The sequence below is a fragment of the Callithrix jacchus genome, chromosome 5 (genome assembly GCF_049354715.1).
Source record: "Callithrix jacchus isolate 240 chromosome 5, calJac240_pri, whole genome shotgun sequence".
Classification (NCBI taxonomy): Eukaryota; Metazoa; Chordata; class Mammalia; order Primates; family Cebidae; genus Callithrix; species Callithrix jacchus.
Window position 1 is genome coordinate 92,313,004 of NC_133506.1, and position 22,906 is coordinate 92,335,909.

The 22,906-nt window shown below is 41.5% G+C and overlaps 1 protein-coding gene across 10 annotated transcripts in view; it reads right to left on the minus strand.

Moving 5' to 3' along the window:
* LOC103793320 (guanine nucleotide-binding protein G(i) subunit alpha-2-like) overlaps window positions 1-22,906 on the minus strand; it is a 154,682-nt gene that overhangs the window by 12,350 nt on the left and 119,426 nt on the right. For all 10 annotated transcript variants that reach the window (XR_013535681.1, XR_013535680.1, XR_013535679.1 and 7 more), the window contains 4 exons: window positions 22,595-22,822; window positions 10,502-11,670; window positions 2,038-2,149; window positions 115-243 (listed from right to left, as the gene is read on the minus strand). The gene's annotated coding sequence lies outside the window, so the exon portion shown is untranslated. The remainder of the gene's footprint in view (window positions 1-114; window positions 244-2,037; window positions 2,150-10,501; window positions 11,671-22,594; window positions 22,823-22,906) is intronic.

Consider the following 22,906-nt stretch of genomic DNA (forward strand, 5'->3'; position numbering starts at 1 on the left):
TCAGGAAAGGCACTGGGAGGAATAGACAAAATAAGAAACAGGAAGGATCACAATAGGTGTGCTTTTGTGGCTGCAGGGTAAGAAGAGCCAAGAGGTCATTTGGAATTCACTTACATGGAAAAGAATGTCGAGTGGGACTAAGATTGCAGGGAGATCGTGTCCCACGTGCAGTCACAGCACCATCTCTTTGGAGTAATGACATGAAGACTACGTAGTAAACAATAATTAGTGATGAAAGGGGAGCTGTGGACAAAGGGTGAGATCAGAAGGGAGATAGGCTCAGGTCGTAAATAAAAGACACATATTCATGTTTGCCCTAACGGTGGTACCCATGTGCCCTGGATCTTCAGGAGCAGCTTGGCTTTTATGTAATTTTATGCTTCTCTATAAAAATTATTTCTAAAATGTTTAATTAATGTGATTTAAATTCTATAATTTTGTGAGGTATATCATGTATACTAATTTGCTCATTTAAAAATCCACCTGTAATTTGCTTTTTAGGGTTTATGAAACATAGTAACTATAACCATCTTTGCTATTATGCTAATCATTAAAGATCTATTCTAAGTATGTGTATGGAAAATAAGTTCTATAAATGACATGGAAAAGATAGTCTATTCATCTTGATTTCATCTTCAGCAAAAATAGATTACCAGAGTTCCCATGGGATGTTTCCCCCACAAACACACACACTTTCGCTATAATAATGTTCTACTGCCACTGTAACAAAGCGACATAAATCTCACAGCTTGAAACAAAACAAATTTACTATCTTACTGTTCTCTATTTCAGAAGTCTGACTTGGGACTCAGTGTACTAAAATCAAAGTGTTGGAGGTTTGGATAGTGGGGGGAATTTGTTTTCTTGCCAAACTTTTCAGCTTTCAGAGGCTGCCCATGTTTCTGGGTTTGTCCGCTGCTTCCACCTTCACCATCAGCAATCTCGTCAACTCTGCCTTCATCACATCTTCGCCAGCACTGACTGAATCTTCTGCCTCTCTCTTCCACTTTTAAAGACATTCTGATTACCTTCCGCCCACTCAAATAATTCAGGATACTCTCCCTATTTTAAAGCCAGCTGATTAGCAGACTTAAATCTATTTGTGACCTTAATTACCTTTTGCCAATTAACATTGCCTATTCACAGGCTCTGGGTATTAGGACCTGGGCATCATTAGGGGGCCATTATTCTGCCTCCCACACCAAAGGAAATATAGAGAGGGAGGAGAGAAAGAGGCAGCCCATGTATTATCTCTCTAAAACCCCAAAACCAAAACTGGAGATTGAGGTGTAAGTCATAAAGTCACAGGTGTTTAAATTCACCAACCAATCAAGCTTCGCTGTTGCACTGCAAGCCTCAGGGACACTGACGCATAAGGAGAGTATATGTTTAAGGCTATATCTTAGCTGATAGTTTGAAGATGTAAACATACTCCATAACCTTGTGGGGTCATTTTTTTATAGCAACAATAATAATAATAATTAACATTTACTGAGTGCTTGCAATGTGCCAAAGCGTTAAGTGTTCTCCATGTACATTTGCTACACAATTACCCATTTTGCAGATGAAGAAGGTGAGGCATGAGAGGTTTATAGCCAGAGTCATACAGATAGTGCCAGAACCAGGATTCACACCCAGGACCATGGGACTCCAGACCCTCCACTTTTAACCATGATGAAAAACTGCCTCTTCCTCTTCTTTTTTTTAACCAATATATACTTTGCAATAATTTATTGCCTAATTGACAGAAATTGTGATGAAAGGGGATATGTGGACCCTTCATCACTCTCTCTGTCAATTAGGGAATAAATTATTACAAAGATAGAAGGAAAAGATCAGAGTGGGACCTAACCAAAGGCATTTGGAAATGGCTTTTACCTGCCTTTAGAAACTCAAGCCTTCCTAGGGAAGAAATATTAGTTCACTGCTCCACTCTACCTAAAGTCCCAGTTATTATAACACAATGTAACATACAGAATGCTCACATCCCATATGTCACATTCCATGATGTAGCATTCCTATGTTACATACTATTACCGTAGATCACTGTAGAACTCGTTCACTGCTTCCTCCTTTCACTGCCTTAGTTATTACATCCATAAGAAAAAGTCACCATGGTAGTTACTTGTCCATAAAGCACACTGAGAACCTTGAACAAAAAAATATTGGGCAAAACATGATTACTTCCTGTCAAAAAGCATACAGAACAAGATACATGTCAAACATGTACAGTTTAAGGTACCATAAGACACCAAGTTTATTGTACAATCCTCTTAAATAACAAATGCAGCACATACACAACACAGGTATAATAAAAGGCAACAATAAGTTGACTTTTATCATGCCTTCTTTCTCAAGGCAGAAAAGTGATTACTGAGTCCCCATTTTTAAGATGGCACTGTAGAATCAACTCAGGATTGCAGCTCCCAGTCAATCCACAGAGGGTGAGTGGATGCCGCATTTCCATACGGATCTTTATTGTCCACAGACTAGGAGATTCCCAGGTGTAAGAGCCCCACGGCCACGTGGCAGTTTGGGCCGGCGCAGCTGTCTGGCCTGGTGCGGCTGTTTGGGCCAAGGCTGCAGCACAGCGACACTCCATACAAAATACGCTGGTTTGGTTGCCCTGTTAAACCGGCAATTGGAGATTTTGAAAGGCAGATTAGCACATTCATCTAATTAAATGAGACTTAAACACAAAGCCAGACCAGGAGATTACCCGGCAGCAACATGGTTTGAGCCAGCGCAGTGGGTTGCTACACGGGAAGTCACACAGATCCCGGCACCCGTGCAGCATGTGACTGTAACACCTGGGAGGGAGTCAACCGCTCAACTTAACAAAAAAAAAAGGGCCCTGAGGCAGAGACCCAGGTGATCAGGCTCTGTGGGTCGCACCCCCACAAAAACAAACAAAACAGCAACTGGAAACGCTCAGGGTTGAGAGTTTCACGGCAAGGACAGCAGAACCCAAGACGGTGCAGCTCGGAGGGGGAGGGGCATCCCCATTATGGAGGCGCTCGACCCCTACAAAGCTACACTGTCATTGCTGACACAGCCTGCCATTGCTAAAATAACTCGCCGTTGCCAGGGCAACCCGCAAAAACAGAGAGAGTCCGCCACTACAGATGCGAGCACACTCATATAAATGGGACTGCATGGAATTAAACACAGCAGAAGGGCTGAGCCCACAGCAACAGGGCAGAGCCAACAGCACCAGGGCGGAGCCCACGGCAGCAGGGCGAAGCCCACGGCAGCTCAGCATAGCCACTGCAGGCAAGCAGTGATTAGATTGCCCCCTTTCTGGGCAGGACAGTGCCATGGATACTCATAAATGGAGCCCAAACTCCCTGGGAGAGAGTACCTGAGAAACAAAAAGGGGCTTTATGACTTCTGCTGTAGCAAACTTAAACGTACAAGCCTAGCAGCCCTGAATGAACAATGGAGCTCACAGCTCAGCACTTGAGCGCCTATAAAGTACCGACAGTCTCCTCAAGCAGCTCCCTGACCCCTGTATATTCAAAGAGTCACCTCACAAAGGACTGATCAGACTGACATTTGGCGGGCATCATTCTGGGACAAAGACAGCAGAAGAAGAATCTGGTAGCAATCCTTACAGTTCTGCAACTGTTACAGGAGTTCCCCGGGCAAGCAGGGCCTGGAGTAGACCTCAGCAGTCCTACAGCAGTGGGGCCAGACTGTTAGAAGGAAAACTAAGAAACAGAAATACTCCATCATCAACAATCTGGATGTCCACTCAGAGACCCAATTGGAAGATCAGCAACCACTCAGACGACAGGTGGATAAATCCACAAGATGGGAAGAACCCAGTGCAAAAAGGAGGAAATCACCCAAAACCAGAACACCTTGCCTCCAACAAAGGACCAAAACTCCTCACCAGCAAGGGGACAAAGCTGGACGGAGGATGAGTGTGATGAAATGACAGAATCAGACTTCAGAAGGTGGGTAATGAGCTAAAAGAACATGTTCTATATCAATGCAAAGAAACTAAGAACCTTGAAAAAAGATTTGAGGAAATCATAACAAGAATGGACAACTTAGAGAGGAATATAAGTGAATTGAAGGAGGTGAAAAACAAAACCCGAGAATTTTGTGAAGCATGCACAAATTTCAACAGCCGAATTGACCAAGCAGAAGAAAGGATATCAGAAGTCGAAGATCAACTCAATGAAATAAAATGAGAAACCAAGATTAGAGAAAAAAAGTGCAAAAAGGAATGAACAAAGTCTCCAAGAAATGTGGGACTATGTGAAGGGACCTAATCTACATTTGATAGGTGTACCTGAATGTGATGAAGAGAATGAATCCAAGCTGGAAAATACTCTTCAGGATATTATCCAGAAAAATTTCCCCAACCTAGCGAGGCAGGCCAATATTCAAGTCCAGGAAATACAGAGAACACCACAAAGATATTCCGCAAGAAGAGCAACCCCAAGGCACATAATCGTCAGATTCACCAGGGTTGAAATGAAGGAGAAAATGCTAAGGGCAGCCAGAGAGAAAGGTCGGGTCACCCACAAAGGGAAGCCCATCAGACTCACAGCAGATCTCTCGGCAGAAACCCTACAAGCCAGAAGAGAGTGGGGGCCAATATTCAACATCCTCAAAGAAAACAACTTTCAACCAAGAATTTCATATCCAGCCAAACTGAACTTCATAAGTGAAGGAAAAATAAAATCCTTTGTGAACAAGCAAGTACTCAGAGATTTTGTCACCACCAGGCCTGCTTTACAAGAGCTCCTGAAAGAGGCACTACACATAGAAAGGAACAACCAGTACCAGCCATTCCAAAACATGCCAAATGCTAAAGAGCATCAACAAAATGAAGAATCTGCATTAACTAACGGGCAAAACAGCCAGCTAGCATCAAAATGGCAGTATCAAATTCCCACGTAACAATATTAACCCTAAATGTAAATGGGCTAAATGCACCAATCAATAGACACAGACTGGCAACTTGGATAAAAAGCCAAAACCCCTCTGTGTGCTGTATCCAGGAAACCCATCTCACAGGCAAGGATACACAAAGGCTCAAAATAAAAAGATGGAGGAAGATTTACCAAGAAAATGGAGAGCAAAAGAAAGCAGGAGTTGCAATTCTCATCTCTGATAAAATAGACTTTAAAGCAACAAAGATCAAAACAGACAAAGAAGGACGTTACATAATGGTAAAAGGATCGATACAACAAGAAGAGCTAATGATCCTAAATATATATGGACCCAATACAGGAGCACCCAGATATATAAGGCAAGTTCTTAATGATTTACAAAGAGACTTAGACTCCCACACAATAATAGTGGGAGACTTTAACATTCCACTGTCAACATTAGACAGATCAACCAGACAGAAAATGAACAAGGATATCCAGGACTTGAACTCAGACCTGGAACAAGCAAACTGGATAAGACATTTACAGAACTCTCAACCCCAAATCCACAGAATATACATTCTTCTCAGCACCACATCACACCTACTCTAAAATTGACCACATAATTGGAAGTAAAGCTCTCCTCAGCAAATGCAAAAACAACCGAAATCATAAAAAACAGTCTCTCAGACCATAGTGCAATCAACTTAGAACTCAGAATTCAGAAACTAATTCAGAATCGCACAGCTTCATGGAAACTGAACAACTGGTTCTTGAATGTTGATTGGATAAACAATGAAATGAAGGCAGAAATAAAGAACTTCTTCAAAACCAACAAGAACGAAGACACAACATGCCAGAATCTCTGGGACACATTTAAAGCAGTCTCTAGAGGAAAATATATAGCAATAAGTGCCCACATGAGAAAAGTGGAGAGATCCAAAATTGACACCCTATCATCAAAATTGAAAGAGCTAGAGGAGCAAGATCAAAAAAAACTCAAAACCTAGCAGAAGACAAGAAATAACTAAGATCAGAGCAGAACTGAAGGAGATAAAGACATGAAAAACCCTTCAAAAAATCAATAAATCCAAAAGCTGGTTTTCTGAAAAAATCAACAAAATAGATCACTAGCCAGACTGATAATAAAAAAAAAGAGAGAACAACCAAATAAACGCAATAAAAAAAATGATAAAGAAGAAATCACCACAGATTCCACAGAAATTCAAACCATCATCAGAGAATATGACAAACAACTCTATGCACATAAACTAGTAAACCTGGAAGAAATGGATAAATTCCTGGAATCCTGTGTCCTCCCAAGCCTAAACCAGGAGGAAGCCGAAACTATGAACAGACCAATAATAAGGTCTGAAGTTGAGGCAGAAATTAAGAGCCTACCACACAAAAAAGGCCAGGTTCAGATGGGTTCACAGCCGAATTCTACCAGACACACAAAGAGGAGCTGGTTCCATTCCTTCTGAAACTATTCCAAATAATCCAAAAAGAGGGAATTCTGTTTTTCTTTTTTTTAATTTTTTATTGGATTATAGGTTTTGGGGTACATGAGCAGAGCATGCAAGACAGTTGCGTAGGTACACACATGGCAGTGTGCTTTGCTTTTCTTCTCCCCTTCACCCACATTTGGCATTTCTCCCCAGGCTATCCCTCCCCACCTCCCCCTCCCACTGGCCCTCCCCTTTTCCCCCCAATAGACCCCACTGTTTAGTACTCCCCTTTCTGTGTCCATGTGTTCTCATTTTTCATCACCCGCCTATGAGTGAGAATATGCGGTATTTCATTTTCTGTTCTTGTGTCAGTTTGCTGAGGATGATGTTCTCCAAATTCATCCGTGTCCCTACAAATGACACGAACTCATCATTTCTGATTGCTGCATAATATTCCATGGTGTATATGTGCCACATTTTTCCAATCCAGTCTATTATCAATGGGCATTTGGGTTGATTCCAGGTCTTTGCTATTGTAAACAGTGCTGCGATGAACATTCGTGTACATGTGTCCTTATAGTAGAACGATTTATAGTCTTTTGGATATATACTCAAAAATCATTTTATGAGACCAACATATCCTGATACCAAAACCTGGCAGAGATCCAACAAGAAAAGAAAACTTCACGAGAATATCCATGGTGAACATAGATGCAAAAATCTTAAATAAAATACTGGCAAGCCAATTGCAGCAGCACATCAAAAAGCTTATCCAACATGATCAAGTAGGATTCATCCCAGGGATGGAAGCGTGGTTCAACATATGCAAGTCTATAAACGTAATTCACCACATCAACAGAACCAAAAACAAAAAACCACATGATTATCTCAATTGACGCAGAGAAGGCCTTTGACAAAATTCAACAGCCCTTTATGCTAAAAACCCTCAATAAACTCGGTATTGATGGAACATACCTCAAAATAATAAAAGCTATTTATGACAAACCAACAGCCATTATCATTCTGAATGGGCAAAAACCGGAAGCATTCCCTTTGAAATCCGACACTAGACAAGGATGCCCTCTCTCACCACTCCTATTCAATATAGTACTGGAAGTTGTAGCCAGAGCAATCAGGCAAGAAAAAGAAATAAAGGGTATTCAAATAGGAAAGGGGGAAGCCAAATTGTCTCTATTTACAGACGATATAATAGTATATCTAGAAGACCCCATTGTCTCAGCCAAAAAACTGCTGAAACTGATAAGCAACTTCAGCAAAGTCTCAGGATATAAAATCAATGTGAAAAAATCACAGGCATTCCTATACACCAATAACAGACTTCAGGAGAGCCAAATCAAGAACGAACTGCCATTCACAATTGCTACAAAGAGAATAAAATACCTAGGAATACAACTTACAAGGAACGTAAGGGACCTCTTCAAGAAGAACTACAAACCACTGCTCAACGGAATAAGAGAGGACACAAACAGATGGAGAAACATTCCATGTTCATGGTTAGGAAGAATCAATATTGTGAAATGGCCATACTGCCCAAAGTAATTTACAGACTCAACGCTATCCCCATCAAGCTACCATTGACTTTCTTCACAGAACTGGAGAAAACCACCTTGAACTTCATGTGGATTCAAAAGAGACCCCGCATAGCCTAGTCAATTCTAAGCAAAAAAAGCAGGAGGCATCACTCTACCAGACTTCAAACTATACTACAAGGCTACAGTAATCAAAACAGCATGGTACTGGTACCAAAACAGAGATACAGACCAATGGAATAGAACAGAGGCATTGGAGTCAACACAACATATCTACAACCATACAATCTTTGATAAACCTGACAAAAACAAGCAATGGGGAAAGGACTCCCTATTTAATAAATGGTGTTGGGAAAACTGGCTAGCCATGTGCAGAAAGCAGAAACTGGACCCTTTCCTGACACCTTACACTAAAATTAACTCCAGATGGATTAAACATAAGACCCGGCATCATAAAAACCCTAGAAGAAAATCTATGCAAAACCATTCAGGACATAGGAATAGGCAAGGACTTCTTGACCAAAACACCAAAAGCATTGGCAGCAAAAGCCAAAATAGACAAATGGAACCTAATCAAACTCCACAGTTTCTGCATGGCAAAGGGAACAGTCACTAGAGTGAATCGGCAACCAACAGAATGGGAAAAAATCTTTGCAGTTTATCCATCTGACAAAGGGCTGATATCCAGAATTTACAAAGAACTCAAACAGATGTACAAGAAAAAAACAAACAATCCCATTCAAAAATGGGCAAAGGATATGAACAGACACTTTACAAAAGAAGACATACATAAGGCCAACAAACATATGAAAAATGCTCATTATCACTGGTCATTAGAGAGATGCAAATCAAAACCACATTGAGACACCATCTCACGCCAGTTAGAATGGCGATCGTTAAAAAATCTGCAGACAACAGATGCTGGAGAGGATGTGGAGAAATAGGAACACTTTTACACTGCTGGTGGGAGTGTAAATTAGTCCAACCATTGTGGAAGACAGTGTGGCGATTCCTCAAGGCCTTAGAAATAGAAATTCCATTTGACCCAGCAATCCCATTACTGGGTATATCCAAAGGACTATAAATCGGTCTACCATAAGGACACATGCACAGGAATGTTCATTGCAGCACTGTTTACAATAGCAAAGACCTGGAACCAACCCAAATGCCCATCGATGATAGACTGGACTGGGAAAATGTGGCACATATACACCATGGAATATTATGCAGCAATCAAAAATGATGAGTTTGTGTCCTTTGTAGGGACATGGATGAATCTGGAGAACATCATTCTCAGCAAACTGACACAAGAACAGAAAATGAAACACCGCATATTCTCACTCATAGGCGGGTGATGAACGATGAGAACACATGGACACAGGGAAGGGAGTACTACACACTGGGCTCTATTGGGGGGAATAGGGGAGGGACAGCGAGGCTGGGGGAGCTGGGGAGGGATAGCATGGGGAGAAATGCCAAATGTGGGTGAAGGGATAGGAAGGCAGCAAAACACACTTCCACCTGTGTACCTATGCAACTATCTTGCATGTTCTGCACATGTACCGCAAAACCTAAAATGCAATTAAGAAAAAGAAAAAATAAAGAAATAACTCTGATAGGAGTAGCCTCCCGAAGTATTGAATTAAGTGTTAATCTGAAATTTTAATACCATAAACATGTTAAACATTAAAAAAATACAAAGAAAATTTTTACTTTTTTAAGTTCTGGGGTACATATGCAGGATGTGCAGTTTTTTTTAACATAGGCAAACATGTGCCATGGTGGTTTGTTGCATCTGCCAACCCATCACCTGGGTATTAAGCCCAGCATGCATTAGCTCTTTTCCCTAATGCTCTCCCCACCCCCCTCCCCAAATAGGCCTCAGTGTGTTTTTTTCCCCTCCCTGTGTCCAGGTGTTCTCATTGTTCTGCTCCCACTTATAAGTAATAACATGCAGTGTTTGGTTTTCTGTTTCTGTATCAGCTTGCTGAAGATAATGGCTTCCAGCTTCATCCATGTCCCTGCAAAGGACATGAGTTGTTTCTTTTTATGGCTGCATAGTATTCTATGGCATAGATGTACCATTTTTTTTAATCTAGTGTATCATTCGTAGGCATTTGTGTTTATCCTCTGTCTTTGCTATTGTCAGTAGTGCTGCAACGAACATACTTGTGCATATATCTTTATAATAGAATGATTTATATTTTTTTGGCATGCTACCAGGCCTGTTGGGGTGATACCCAGTAATGGGATTGCTGGGTCAAATGCTATTTCCAGTTCTAAATCTTTGAGGAATTGCCACACTATCTACCACAATTGTTGAACTAATTTACATTCCCACCAACAATGTAAAAACATTCCCATTTCTTCACAACCTCACCAGCATCTGTTGTTTCTTGACTTTTTAATAATCAGCATTCTGACTGGTGTGAGATGGTATCTCATTGTGGTTTTGATTTTCATTTCCCTAATTTTCAGTGATGTTGAGCTTTTTTTAATATGATACGTTCTTTATTGGTGATTTTGGAGATTTTGGTGCACCCATCATGCAAGTAGTGTACACTGTACCCAGTATGTAGTCTTTTCTCCCTCACCCCCCACCCCCCCCAACTCCTACCTTTAAGGATCCTTCAGCCTCTAGATCCAACAGTTTAGTTTTATTTTGTTTGGTCTTTCAGCATTCTGTCAAACAACACAACCTATTATGTGGGGTCTGCTCTGGGTGCTTAGGAGCAGTTACTGATCTTTACCCATTTATACCTTGAATTCAGAGTTATCAGTGCTCAGGGAGACACTGCAATTTGGCACCATCACCAATAGAGAAAATCTGCTTGTCAAGATCTTCTCACATGGCTGCGATGAAGTCATCATCATCTGAGTGACATATTTATCATTCGGTACCTTGGTATAAGTCTGAGAAGAATGGATTTGTCTAGTCCATCATACTGGGAGTTGACCCTCATTTATCATCATCACCTTCAGAGGAGGAGGCCACCTCCTCCCTCCTTCCGACTTCCTTTTCCAACTGACACCAAGCCTTTCTGAGGAGGCAAGTGACATTTCAGCTAGATAACTTCTTTGAAAGGACTGCCAGAACACTCTGACTTAAGCCTGGTTTTAGGAAGATCCTTAAGACCTTTTGTGTGGCCTCTGACTTGCCGCCAGGCCCAGTGCAGTGATTTCATCTATTTAAGGTGACAGCAGAAAAAACAGATCTCCACAAACAGGTTGGAAGTGCTGCTGCAAAGCTGAAATGGTCTTCTTTTTTCTCTCTATTATCATCTTAATCAGATGGACATCACAGGTAATCAAATAAATCTTTTATACAAAGACCGTTGTCATGAATAATTCTGGAATTAACCTACACATCAGCTTCAGTTTTTGCTGGGCGTTATTTTCTTTTGCCTTAGAAGGAGACATTCTGAGTTAACTGTGGCATTGGTTGCTGAAGCATCATCTTATGCAATTTGCTGAAGTCTGGTCCTGATAGGTTTTGCCCTTAGCCTGGTGTGGCAGGGCCAGTGTACAAAAGGCTGCCAGAAGGTCCTTGCTCCCAGCGTTCTTCCCCACTTGACAGTAGTTGCCACCTGAAACTCAACCATGTATTTGTTCTCTTTCGTATTTTTTTTTAATAAAGACAGGGTTTCACCATGTTGGTCAGGCTGGTCTTGAACTCCTGACCTCAAGTGATCTGCCCAACTTGGCCTCCAAAGTGCTTGGATTACAGGCGTGAGCCACCATGCCCAGCCTTAAAAAAGTAATAATTTTCTAAACAGATTGTATCATCTGCAAACAAACAAAAAAATATATTAATGTAATCAGAAACCACCTGTTCCCCAAAAACTATTGAAATAAAAACTTAAAATAAATTTGTAAAGTGGAAATTGTGTCATATTAGTCTATTTATAAAACCAGAGTACCTCTAAAGGAAATCTTCAATAAAATTAATAACTAATTTAGAGGATTTTAAGTCAAATGATTTGTGGCTGTGGAATTCAACCAATAATGGAATTAGAGCTGAAATTCAGTTTGGGGGTAGGAGAAAAAAGCAGTAGAATCATTTTAGATATATTCAACCACTGTAAATGAACAGTTGCTTGAATCAATATCCCACAACTGCAAAAATTTTAGTAAACCTAAAGCATCATCAGGACAAAGAAAAAAAGAAGAGGAAAAGGAGGGGAAAAAAAGGAGGAGGAAGAAGAAGACAAAGATGAAGAGGAAGATGAAGAGAAAGAAGAAAGAGGAGGAGGAGAAAAAGAAGAAGAGGAAGAAGGAAGAAAGGAGAGGAAGAAAAGAGGAGGAGGAGAAGAAGGAGAAAAAGAAGAGGAAGAGGAGGAGGAAGAAGAAGAGGAAGAAGGAGAAGAAGGAGGAGGAGGAGGAGGAGAGGGAGTGGGAGAAGAGAAGAGGAGGAGGGTGAGAAGGAGAAGAAGAGGAGGAGGTAGAGGAAGAGGAAAAAGGAGGAGGAGGAGAGTGAGGGAAAATAAGAGAAAGAGGAGAGGAGGAGGAGAAGAAGAGGAGGTAGAAGAGGAGGAGAAGGAGGAGGATGAGAAGGAGGTGGAAGAGGAGGAGAAGAAAAGCTCAATGATGCTAATGACAACAGTTCTGCTGCTAGTCCTCACTCTGCTGTTGACTTGCCATGGTACCATGGGGCCTGGCAGGTGGCACTTTCCCTCTTTGGTTACTGTTTGTTTGTCTGTAAAATGGGATAAATATTCTGTGTTTTAAAGTCCAATATTGTGTTCTAATACAATTCTAAAAGTTTTATTGGTAACTAGAGACCAACAGAGGGAAGGAAACTAAAATTTCCTCCAGCGGCAACAAAGTGAGACGCTATCTCAAAAAATAATTATCAATATAAAAAAATTTTTTTGAGATGGAGTTTCACTCTTGTTTCACCCCAGGCTGGAGTGCAATTGCACAATCTCGGCTCACTGCAACCTCTGCCTCCTGGGTTCAAGCAATTCTCCTGCCTAAACCTCCATAGCAGCTGGGATTATAAGCACGTGCCACCACATCCGGCTAATTATTTGTATTTTTAGTAGAGACAGGGTTTCTCCATGTTGGCCAAGCTGGTCAAGAATTCCTGACCTCAGGTGATCCAACCACCTCAGCCTCCCAAAGTGCTGGGATTACAGGCATGAGCCACCACTGGCCTAATTAAAATTTTTTACAAGAACAGTTAATGAAAGCTCCTACTCCTCAGAAAAGTAAGCATATAAACACACAGGAAAAATTTTGCATACAGTTTTAGAGATTTTACTAAATTCTTAAAGTCTATCTAAGGAATTTCGTGTTTAAAATTACAGCTGCAATTGAAGCACTGAGTTTTTTCAGCTAAGAACATTTTCCCAATGGATAAGAAGCTACAAGGGCATAAACGTGAGTGATAGAGTAAGGCTAATAAAAACACTTCGTTACAGCATGATCCTTAGACCATTTTCTCATATTTCTATGTGTCTGGGAAAAGGGGCTAAGCGAAAGCTGATGCGAGTTAGCAAGCCCAGCTGCCGGTACTGCTGTATTCAATACAGTGTTTCAAACAAGGAAGAAAACAACAGCCAATTTAAAAGCTGCTTGCAAATAGTATGTGTATATAGTGTCTGGTCATGTCCTTTGCCCATTTTTTTAATGGGCATATTTTATTTCTATAAATGTCTAATCTTCTTATGTAACCTTCCAAATCATAAGATAATAGCATAGCAATTTTGCCTGAAGACCTACTACTCATCTGTTCTGAAATATCATGTGTAGTAAAAACACACTTGGGAGTCATTTTGGCCACTCTTCTCTACTATAAAGAGCGAGTGCCTATATAATGCTTTGCTGATGGAATGGTTGTCTTTAAAAGGCACACAAACAGACTGTGCACCTGGTTCATGACACCTACCCGCTGATAGGGCTCCCTTCCAACCCCAGCACACATGCATGCAACCCCATCATTCACGCACCAGCTCAGTTTGCTCACAAACCATCCACTCCCTTTTTTTTTTAATTTTTTATTGCATTTTAGGTTTTGGAGTACATGTGCAGAACATGCAAGACAGTTGCATAGGTACACATATGGCAGTGTGTTTTCCTTCCTTTCTCCCCTTCACCCACATTTGGCATGTCTCCCCAGGCTATTCCTCCCCAGCTCCCCCACCACGCTGGCCCTCCCCTTTTCCCCCAAATAGACCCCAGTGTTTAGTACTCCCCTCCCTGTGTCCATGTGTTCTCATTTTTCATCACCCGCCTATAAGTGAGAATATGCGGTATTTCATTTTCTGTTCTTGTGTCAGTTTGCTGAGAATGATGTTCTCCAGATTCATCCATGTCCCTACAAACGACACGAACTCATCATTTCTGATTGCTGCATAATATTTCATGGTGTATATGTGCCACATTTTCCCAATCCAGTCTATCATCGATGGGCATTTGGGTTGATTCCAGGTCTTTGCTATTGTAAACAGTGCTGCAATGAACATTCGTGTGCATGTGTCCTTATAGTAGAACAATTTATACTCCTTTGGATATATACCCAGTAATGGGATTGCTGGGTCAAATGGAATTTCTATTTCTAAGGCCTTGAGGAATCGCCACACTGTCTTCCACAATGGTTGAACTAATTTACACTCCCACCAACAGTGTAAAAGTGTTCCTTTTTCTCCACATCCTCTCCAGCATCTGTTGTCTCCAGATTTTTTAACGATCGCCATTCTAACTGGCGTGAGATGGTATCTCAATGTGGTTTTGATTTGCATCTCTCTAATGACCAGTGATGATGAGCATTTTTTCATGTTTGTTGGCCTCTTGTATGTCTTCTTTTCTAAAGTGTCTGTTCATATCCTTTGTCAATTTTTGAATGGGCTTGTTTTTTCCTGTATATCTGTTTGAGTTCTTTGTAAATTCTGGATATCAGCCCTTTGTTGGATGGGTAAACTGCAAAATTTTTTTCCCATTCTGTTGGTTGCCGATCCACTCTAGTGACTGTTTCTTTTGCCGTGCAGAAGCTATGGAGTTTCATTAGGTCCCATTTGTCTATTTTGGCTTTTATTGCCAATGCTTTTGGTGTTTTGATCATGAAGTCCTTGCTTACTCCTATGTCCTGGATGGTTTTGCCTTAATTTACTTCTAGGGTTTTTTTCGTGCCAGGTCTTATGTTTAAGTCTTTAATCCATCTAGAGTTAATTTTAGTGTAAGGTGTCAGGAAGGGGTCCAGTTTCTGCTTTCTGCCCATGGCTAGCCAGTTTTCCCAACACCATTTGTTAAACAGGGAATCTTTTCCCCATTGCTTGTTTTTGTCAGGTTTATCAAAGATTGTATAGTTGTAGATATGTTGTGTTGCCTCCGGTGCCTCTGTTTTGTTCCATGGGTCTATATCTCTGTTTTGGTACCAGTATCATCCTGTTTTGATTACTGTAGCCTTGTAGCATAGTTTGAAATCCAGTAGTGTGATGCCCCCCGCTGTGTTCTTTTTGCTTAGAATTGACTTGGCTATGCGGGCTCTCTTTTGGTTCCATATGAAGCTCATGGTGGTTTTTTCCAGTTCTGTGAAGAAAGTCAATGGTAGCTTGATGGGGATAGCGTTGAGTCTGTAAATTACTTTGGGCAGTATGGCCATTTTCACAATATTGATTCTTCCTAACCATGAACATGGAATGTTTCTCCATCTGTTTGTGTCCTCTCTTATTTCGTTGAGCAGTGGTTTGTAGTTCTCCTTGAAGAGGTCCCTTACGTTCCTTGTGAGTTGTATTCCTAGGTATTTTATTCTCTTTGTAGCAATTGTGAATGGCAGTTCGTTCTTGATTTGGCTTTCTTTAAGTCTGTTATTGGTGTAGAGGAATGCTTGTGATTTTTGCACATTGATTTTATATCCTGAGACTTTGCTGAAGTTGCTTATCAGTTTCAGGAGTTTTGGGCTGAGGCGATGGGGTCTTCTAGGTATACTATCATGTCGTCTGCAAATAGAGACAATTTGGCTTCCACCTTTCCTATTTGAATGCCCTTTATTTCTTTTTCTTGCCTGATTGCTCTGGCTACAACTTCCAGTACTATATTGAATAGGAGTGGTGAAAGAGGGCATCCTTGTCTAGTGCCGGATTTCAAAGGGAATGCTTCCAGTTTTTTCCCATTCAGTATGATATTGGCTGTTGGTTTGTCGTAAATAGCTTTTATTACTTTGAGATACGTTCCATCGATACCGAGTTTATTGAGGGTTTTTAGCATAAAGAGTTGTTGAATTTTGTCAAATGCCTTCTCTGCGTCAATTGAGATAATCATGTGGTTTTTGTTTTTGGTTCTGTTGATGTGGTGAATTAGGTTTATAGACTTGCATATGTTGAACCACACTTCCATCCCTGGGATGAATCCTACTTGATCATGATGGATAAGTTTTTTGATTTGCTGTTACAATCGGCCTGCCAATATTTTATTGAAGATTTTTGCAACTATGTTCATCATGGATACTGGCCTGAAGTTTCCTTTTCTTGTTGGGTCTCTGCCAGGTTTTGGTATCAGGATGATGTTGGTCTCATAAAATGATTTGGGAAGGATTCCCTCTTTTTGGATTACTTGGAATAGTTTCAGAAGGAATGGTACCAGCTCCTCTTTGTGTGTCTGATAGAATTCGGCTGTGAACCCATCTGAACCTGGGCTTTTTTTGTGTGGTAGGCTCTTAATTGCTGCCTCGACTTCTGACCTTGTTATTGGTCTATTCATAGTTTCAGCTTCCTCCTGCTTTAGGCTTGGGAGGACACAGGAGTCCAGGAATTTATCCATTTCTTCCAGGTTTACTAGTTTATGCGCATAGAGTTGTTTGTAATATTCTCTGATGATGGTTCGAATTTCTGTGGAATCTGTGGTGATTTCCCCTTTATCATTTTTTATTGCATCTATTGGGTTATTCTCTCTTTTCTTTTTAATCAATCTGGCTAGTGGTATGTCTATTTTGTTGATCTTTTCAAAAAACCAGCTCTTGGATTTATTGATTTTTTGAAGGGTTTTTTGTGTCTCTATCTCCTTCAGTTCAGCTCTGATCTTAGTTATTTCTTGTCTTCTGCTGGGTTTTGAGTTTTTTTGATCTTGCTCCTCTAGCTCTTTCAATTTTGATGATAGGGTGTCAATTATGGATCTCTCCATTCTCCTCATATGGGCACTTATTGCTATATATTTTCCTCTAGAGACTGCTTTAAATGTGTTCCAGAGATTCTGGCATGTTGTGTCTTCATTCTCATTGGTTTCAAAGAACTTCTTTATTTCTGCCTTCATTTCGTTGTTTATCCAGTCAACATTCAAGAGCCAGTTGTTCAGTTTCCATGAAGCTGTGTGGTTCTGGGTTGGTTTCTGAATTCTGAGTTCTAACTTGATTGCACTATGGTCTGAGAGACTGTTTGTTATTATTTCAGTTGTTTTGCATTTGCTGAGGAGTACTTTACTTCCAATTATGTCATCAATTTTAGAGTAGGTGTGATGTGGTGCTGAGAAGAATGTATATTCTGTGGTTTTGGGGTGGAGAGTTCTGTAAATGTCTATCAGGTTTGCTTGCTCCAGGTCTGAGTTCAAGCCCTGGATATCCTTGTTGATTTTCTGTCTGGTTGATTTATTGTTGACAGTGGAGTGTTAAAGTCTCCTACTATGATTGTGTGGGAGTCTAAGTCTCTTTGTAAGTTATTAAGAACTTGCCTTATGTATCTGGGTGCTCCTGTATTGGGTCCATATATGTTTAGGATCGTTAGCTCTTCTTGTTCTATCGATCCTTTTACCATTATGTAATGGCCTTCTTTGTCTCTTTTGATCTTTGTTGCTTTAAAGTCTATTTTATCAGAGATGAGAATTGCAACTCCAGCTTTTTTTTTGCTCTCCATTTGCTTGGTAAATCTTCCTCCATCCCTTTATTTTGAGCCTTTGTGTATCCTTGCCTGTGAGATGGGTTTCCTGGATACAGCACACTGATGGGTTTTGTTTTTTTATCCAATTTTCCAGTCTGTGTCTTTTGATTGCTGCATTTAGTCCATTTACATTTAGGGTTAGTATTGTTATGTGGGAATTTGATACTGCCATTTTGATGCTAGCTGGCTGTTTTGCCTGTTAGTTGATGTAGATTCTTCATTATGTTGATGCTCTTTAGCATTTAGTGTGATTTTGGAATGGCTGGTACTGGTTGTTCCTTTCTATGTGTAGTGCCTCTTCAGCAGCTCTTGTAAAGCACGCCTGGTGGTGACAAAATCTCTGAGTACTTGCTTGTTCAAAAAGGATTTTATTTTTCCTTCACTTATGAAGTTCAGTTTGGCTGGATATGAAATTCTTGGTTGAAAGTTGTTTTCTTTGAGGATGTTGAATATTGGCCCCCACTCTCTTCTGGCTTGTAGGGTTTCTGCCAAGAGATCTGCTGTGAGTCTGATGGGCTTCCCTTTGTGGGTGACCCGACCTCTCTCTGGCTGCCCTCAGCATTTTCTCCTTCATTTCAACCCTGGTGAATCTGATGATTATGTGCCTTGGGGTTGCTCTTCTTGCGGAATATCTTTGTGGTGTTCTCTGTATTTTCTGCATTTGAGTCTTGGCCTGCCTTGCTAGGTGGGGGAAATTTTCCTGGATAATATCCTGTAGAGTGCTTTCCAGCTTGGATTCATTCTCTTCATCACATTCCGGTACACCTATCAAACGTAGGTGAGGTCTCTTCACATAGTCCCACATTTCATGGAGACTTTGCTCATTCCTTTCTGCGCTTTTTTCTCTGATCTTGGTTTCTCGTTTTATTTCATTGAGTTGATCCTCAATTTCTGATATTCTTTCTTTTGCTTGGTCAATTCGGCTGTTGAAACTTGTGCATGCTTCGCGAAGTTCTCGTATCGTGTTTTTCAGCTTCTTCAATTCATTCATAGTTCTCTCTAAGTTATCCATTCTTGTTATCATTTCCTCGAATCTTTTTTCAAGGTTCTTAGTTTCTTTGCATTGATTTAAAACATGTTCTTTTAGCTCACAAAAGTTTCACATTTCCACCTTCTGAAGTCTAATTCCATCATTTCGTCACAGTCATTCTCCATCCAGCTTTGTTCCCTTGCTGGTGAGGAGTTTTGGTCCTTTGTAGGAGTTGCAGTGTTCTGATTTCAGGTGTTTTCCTCCTTTTTGCGCTGGTTTCTTCCCATCTTTGTGGATTTATCCACCTGTTGTCTGAGTAGTTGCTGACTTTTCAATTTGGTCTCTGAGTGGATGCCGCCTTGGTAATGGCAAACCCCCCTCCCCCACCGAGCTGCATTGTCCTGGGTTCAGCTGTGCCCGTGATGAAACTCTCCACCCGGAGTGTTTGGAATCGCAGTTTTGTTTGTCCCACTTCCCTGGCCCAAACGCCATTTCCCTGGAATCTCCTAGCCTGGCTCACTGTCCAAGTCCCGTTCAATCAGATGGATATGCCAATCTGCCCTCTCAAGTCTCAGATTGCCGGTTCAACAGGGCATCCGGACCAGTGCGCTTTGTGCGGAGCACTGTGGAGCGCCACTGCGCTGCAGCGCCGGCCGCCAGCTGCACTGGCCACCAGCTGTGCCAGCCAAAACTGCTTCTCTGGTGTCCCATGTCTCTTTTATACCTGGGAATTTCCCCGTTCTGTGGGCAACAAAGATCCGTCTGGAAATGCGGCCCTGACTCACCCTCCGTGCATTCACCGAGAGCTTCAATCCTGGGTTGTTCTCACCACGCCATCTTGAGTCGGTCTCCTACCCACTCCCTTTCAATGACAACATCTCAGTTCATCAGAAACATGAATCAAATGTGAAAACTACAAACGTTTCAGCCAGAAAGTTAGGCAAAGGAGAATGATTTTGAATCTGAACAATTTGAACTCTACAGAAACACCAAAAAGAAAGCAGGTAAAATGCTTATGAACCAAAAAGTGGAGTAAAGGCTGGCCATCTACTGAGGAAGAATTTGGAGCCTTCATCCCTTGAGCTCTTTAAGAATAGTTCAAAAACAAGCTCAGCCCTCTGCCGTTGTCCTCCCTAAAAGCAAAAATCTACAAGCAGCTCAGTATTGCACTTCTTTAACCAGCCCTGTGATTCCACAAATACTGGCATTTACAGAACATTTTACCCTTCTTAAAAATGTAACATTTAAAAGAACGTGATAAAAGTTTTTAAACTATAAAAACTATGTCACTAAAGTGAATTCACTTTTGTTTCTTATTTGCCAATTAAAATGTTTTAATTGACTTAAGGTTTTCTAAAATGGAATAAGTCGTATGAGCCCATTTTTGCAATTATTCTAGCCATTCTTTCGTCTTCCAATGCATACACATAGTATCTAAAAGGATGTCACCAAATATCACCAGAGGTTGTGTATGTGTGGCAGAATTTGTAAATCTTTTTTCTTGTACTATCATGTATCACTTGATTTTGTATAATAAACATGTATCATTTTTATCCCAAAAAGGCATTATTTCTTTTAAAATCCAGTGGAACGCTACATATTAGAAGTTATGGAAAATTGGCCAGGCATAGTGGCTCACACCTGTAATCCCAGCACGTAAAAGGCTGAGGTGGGCAGATCACGAGGTCAAGCGTTCAAGACCAGCCTGGCCAACACAGTGAAACCCCGTCTCTACTAAAAATACAAAAAATTAGCCAGGCATGGTGGTACATGCCTATAATCCCAGCTACTCAGGAGGCTAAGGCAGGAGAATCACTTGAACCCAGGAGGCAGAGGTTGCAATGAGCCGAGATCGCACCACTGCACTCCAGCCTGGGCAACAGATCTAGACCCCATCTCAAGGGGAAAAAAAAGGAAAGAATTTATGGGAACTCCTCAGATAACAGTATTAGAAGAGGAGACTATTTCTCCCCAGTGCTCTCAGGTCTCATCACCAGTTTTTCCCTACCCTGGTCCTATTATGATACAAGAAATCTTTTGCTCGAGGTTAACCCCTATAAATCAAAACTCCCACACATGGGCATAAAATGAGACAGGAGCTAAATTTATGGGGTTCATAAGTTACTGCCACCCAGACGTGCCTAAAATGAGTACAGAAGCACTGTAGATTCCTGTGAGAGAATTTAGAGAAAGGGCATGCAGCCCAGGCCTTGCACATGCTAAAGGTGAATGTTCTCTTCCTTCGTAAGGCTTGGTCTAGGTGAACAGGAACCAGAGCCGACCACAGCCTTGATGACCGGGAACCATCCACATCCACAGAACACTGCTTGCCACCACTCGCCCCAACAAGTCTCTCTAGTTCCCTCATATGTTCTATTTTTATTACGTGTCTCTTTTGTCTTTTTCTCATATCTGAAATGTAAGTGAATGTAGGCACTCTTTGTAAGCACTCTCCAAGTTTTCCTGAGGTTCAGCGACATTTTTCCAGCTCGTCCACAGTGAAATCAAAACTATTCAGAGAATCTTCCCTGATAAGCGTTTGTGGTAAGGCCAGGAGGAACAGAGTTGGTGTGCTTTTGGGTGTAATTGGAAAGGACTGGCCTTCGTGGATGTCTAATCCGTTCCCAGGAGAGGCATTTTCCTACTTTCTGGTTCTATAACTAACAGTCCTAAAAGGAGCAGGAGGTGATGGTGTCAGGGGACCTGACTTACAATCCTGACTCTAAAAAGTGTATGATTGAGTTAATACACATTTACAAAATACGTACAAGAAGCCAGACTTTGGCGCTCAAAACTGGGAAAAGCCTGAGACTGCAGGCTTTTTGAAAGCAGAGTTTATGTCTTTAAGTGACATAAATGCAAAGCATTTGTGTAAGATATAAGATGGTGGAAGCTGGGAGCCCCCAGTCAGGCCCAGCTACCTCCTGTGCCTAGGATGAAGTCCACCCCACTCTTTCACCCCATTGTACTGCATTTGCCTCTGCTTTCCATATTCATCACTTACATCTTTGTCACTTACATCTCAGATATGAGAAACAGACCAAAGAGACACGTGATGAAAACAGACACAAAGCAGAGACAAATGTAGTATAACAGGGTGAAAGAACAGTGTGGACTTTTTGAATATGCAAAGCAGAGACAAATGCAGTATAATGGGGTGAAAGAATGGTGGGGGGACTTCACCCCAGGCACAGGAGGTGGCTGGGCCTGACTGGGGCTCCCAGCTCCCACCATGAGTAGGGATGCCAAGGTGTCTGCCCCTTGGAGGACCTCAGCATCCAGAAGAGGCAGTTTCCTCCTAGAGGGTCACCCAACTCATGCAGGAGAATTCAGAAAATGATTGTTGAAGGAGGTCATCCTTGAACTACAGGAGAGGTAGGGGTGGGTGACTTTCCAGGCAAGGAGGACAGCACAGACTCAGGCAGTGACACTTGTGAATTCATGTGCTCAATTACACTGTGCATGCAAATCAGCTCTGGATCATTCACCCCTATGAAACCCTGATTCTCTGTCAGCAGAATGAAGACAACAACTCTTTTCTGGCTGTGTAAAGAGTTTCGAGGATTCAATAAAGAATATCAAAGAGCTACCCCAACTGGCAAGTCCCATTATTATGAAAGAGGGGTGTTGCACAGGACCTGTTAAGATCCAATTCAAGATAACAGTGCTATGTGGAGAAAGAATCCAGCCCCAGCTCTGCCACTAACCTCCTCACTCCACCATAGGTCTCAGTTTCCCTTTGGAACCAGAAAGGCTAGAGGCCCTTCCTGCACTGACATTTTATTTGTAAGTTCCCTTTAAATCTAGCTGCCAGTAACTAGCACGTGGCTCCCGCCCCCAGACTGCTTCTTTATTCATTCCTAACCTTTACCTTGGCAGATGAAATGTAAGATTCTCAACCACATTTGACAGCCCATGGCAGGTTTCCTGTTTTCCATCATCCCTCTGCAGGTCACAGACACACAGAACCCAGCAGTGGCAGGCTCAGCCAGGGTCCGGGGCTGCTAACAACTGCTGCATTCCTCCCCCGGGGGCCAAGGGAAGTCCTAAGCGCAGTCCAGGGTTGTTTGGTTTTGAGGTGTGCTGGGATGAAAGGCACCTGGAAGTGGAAGGTTCGGTCATTCATTAATAAATTATATCTATAATTGAGGGTTTGTTCTTAAGAGCAAGTCCTTTGAAAGTA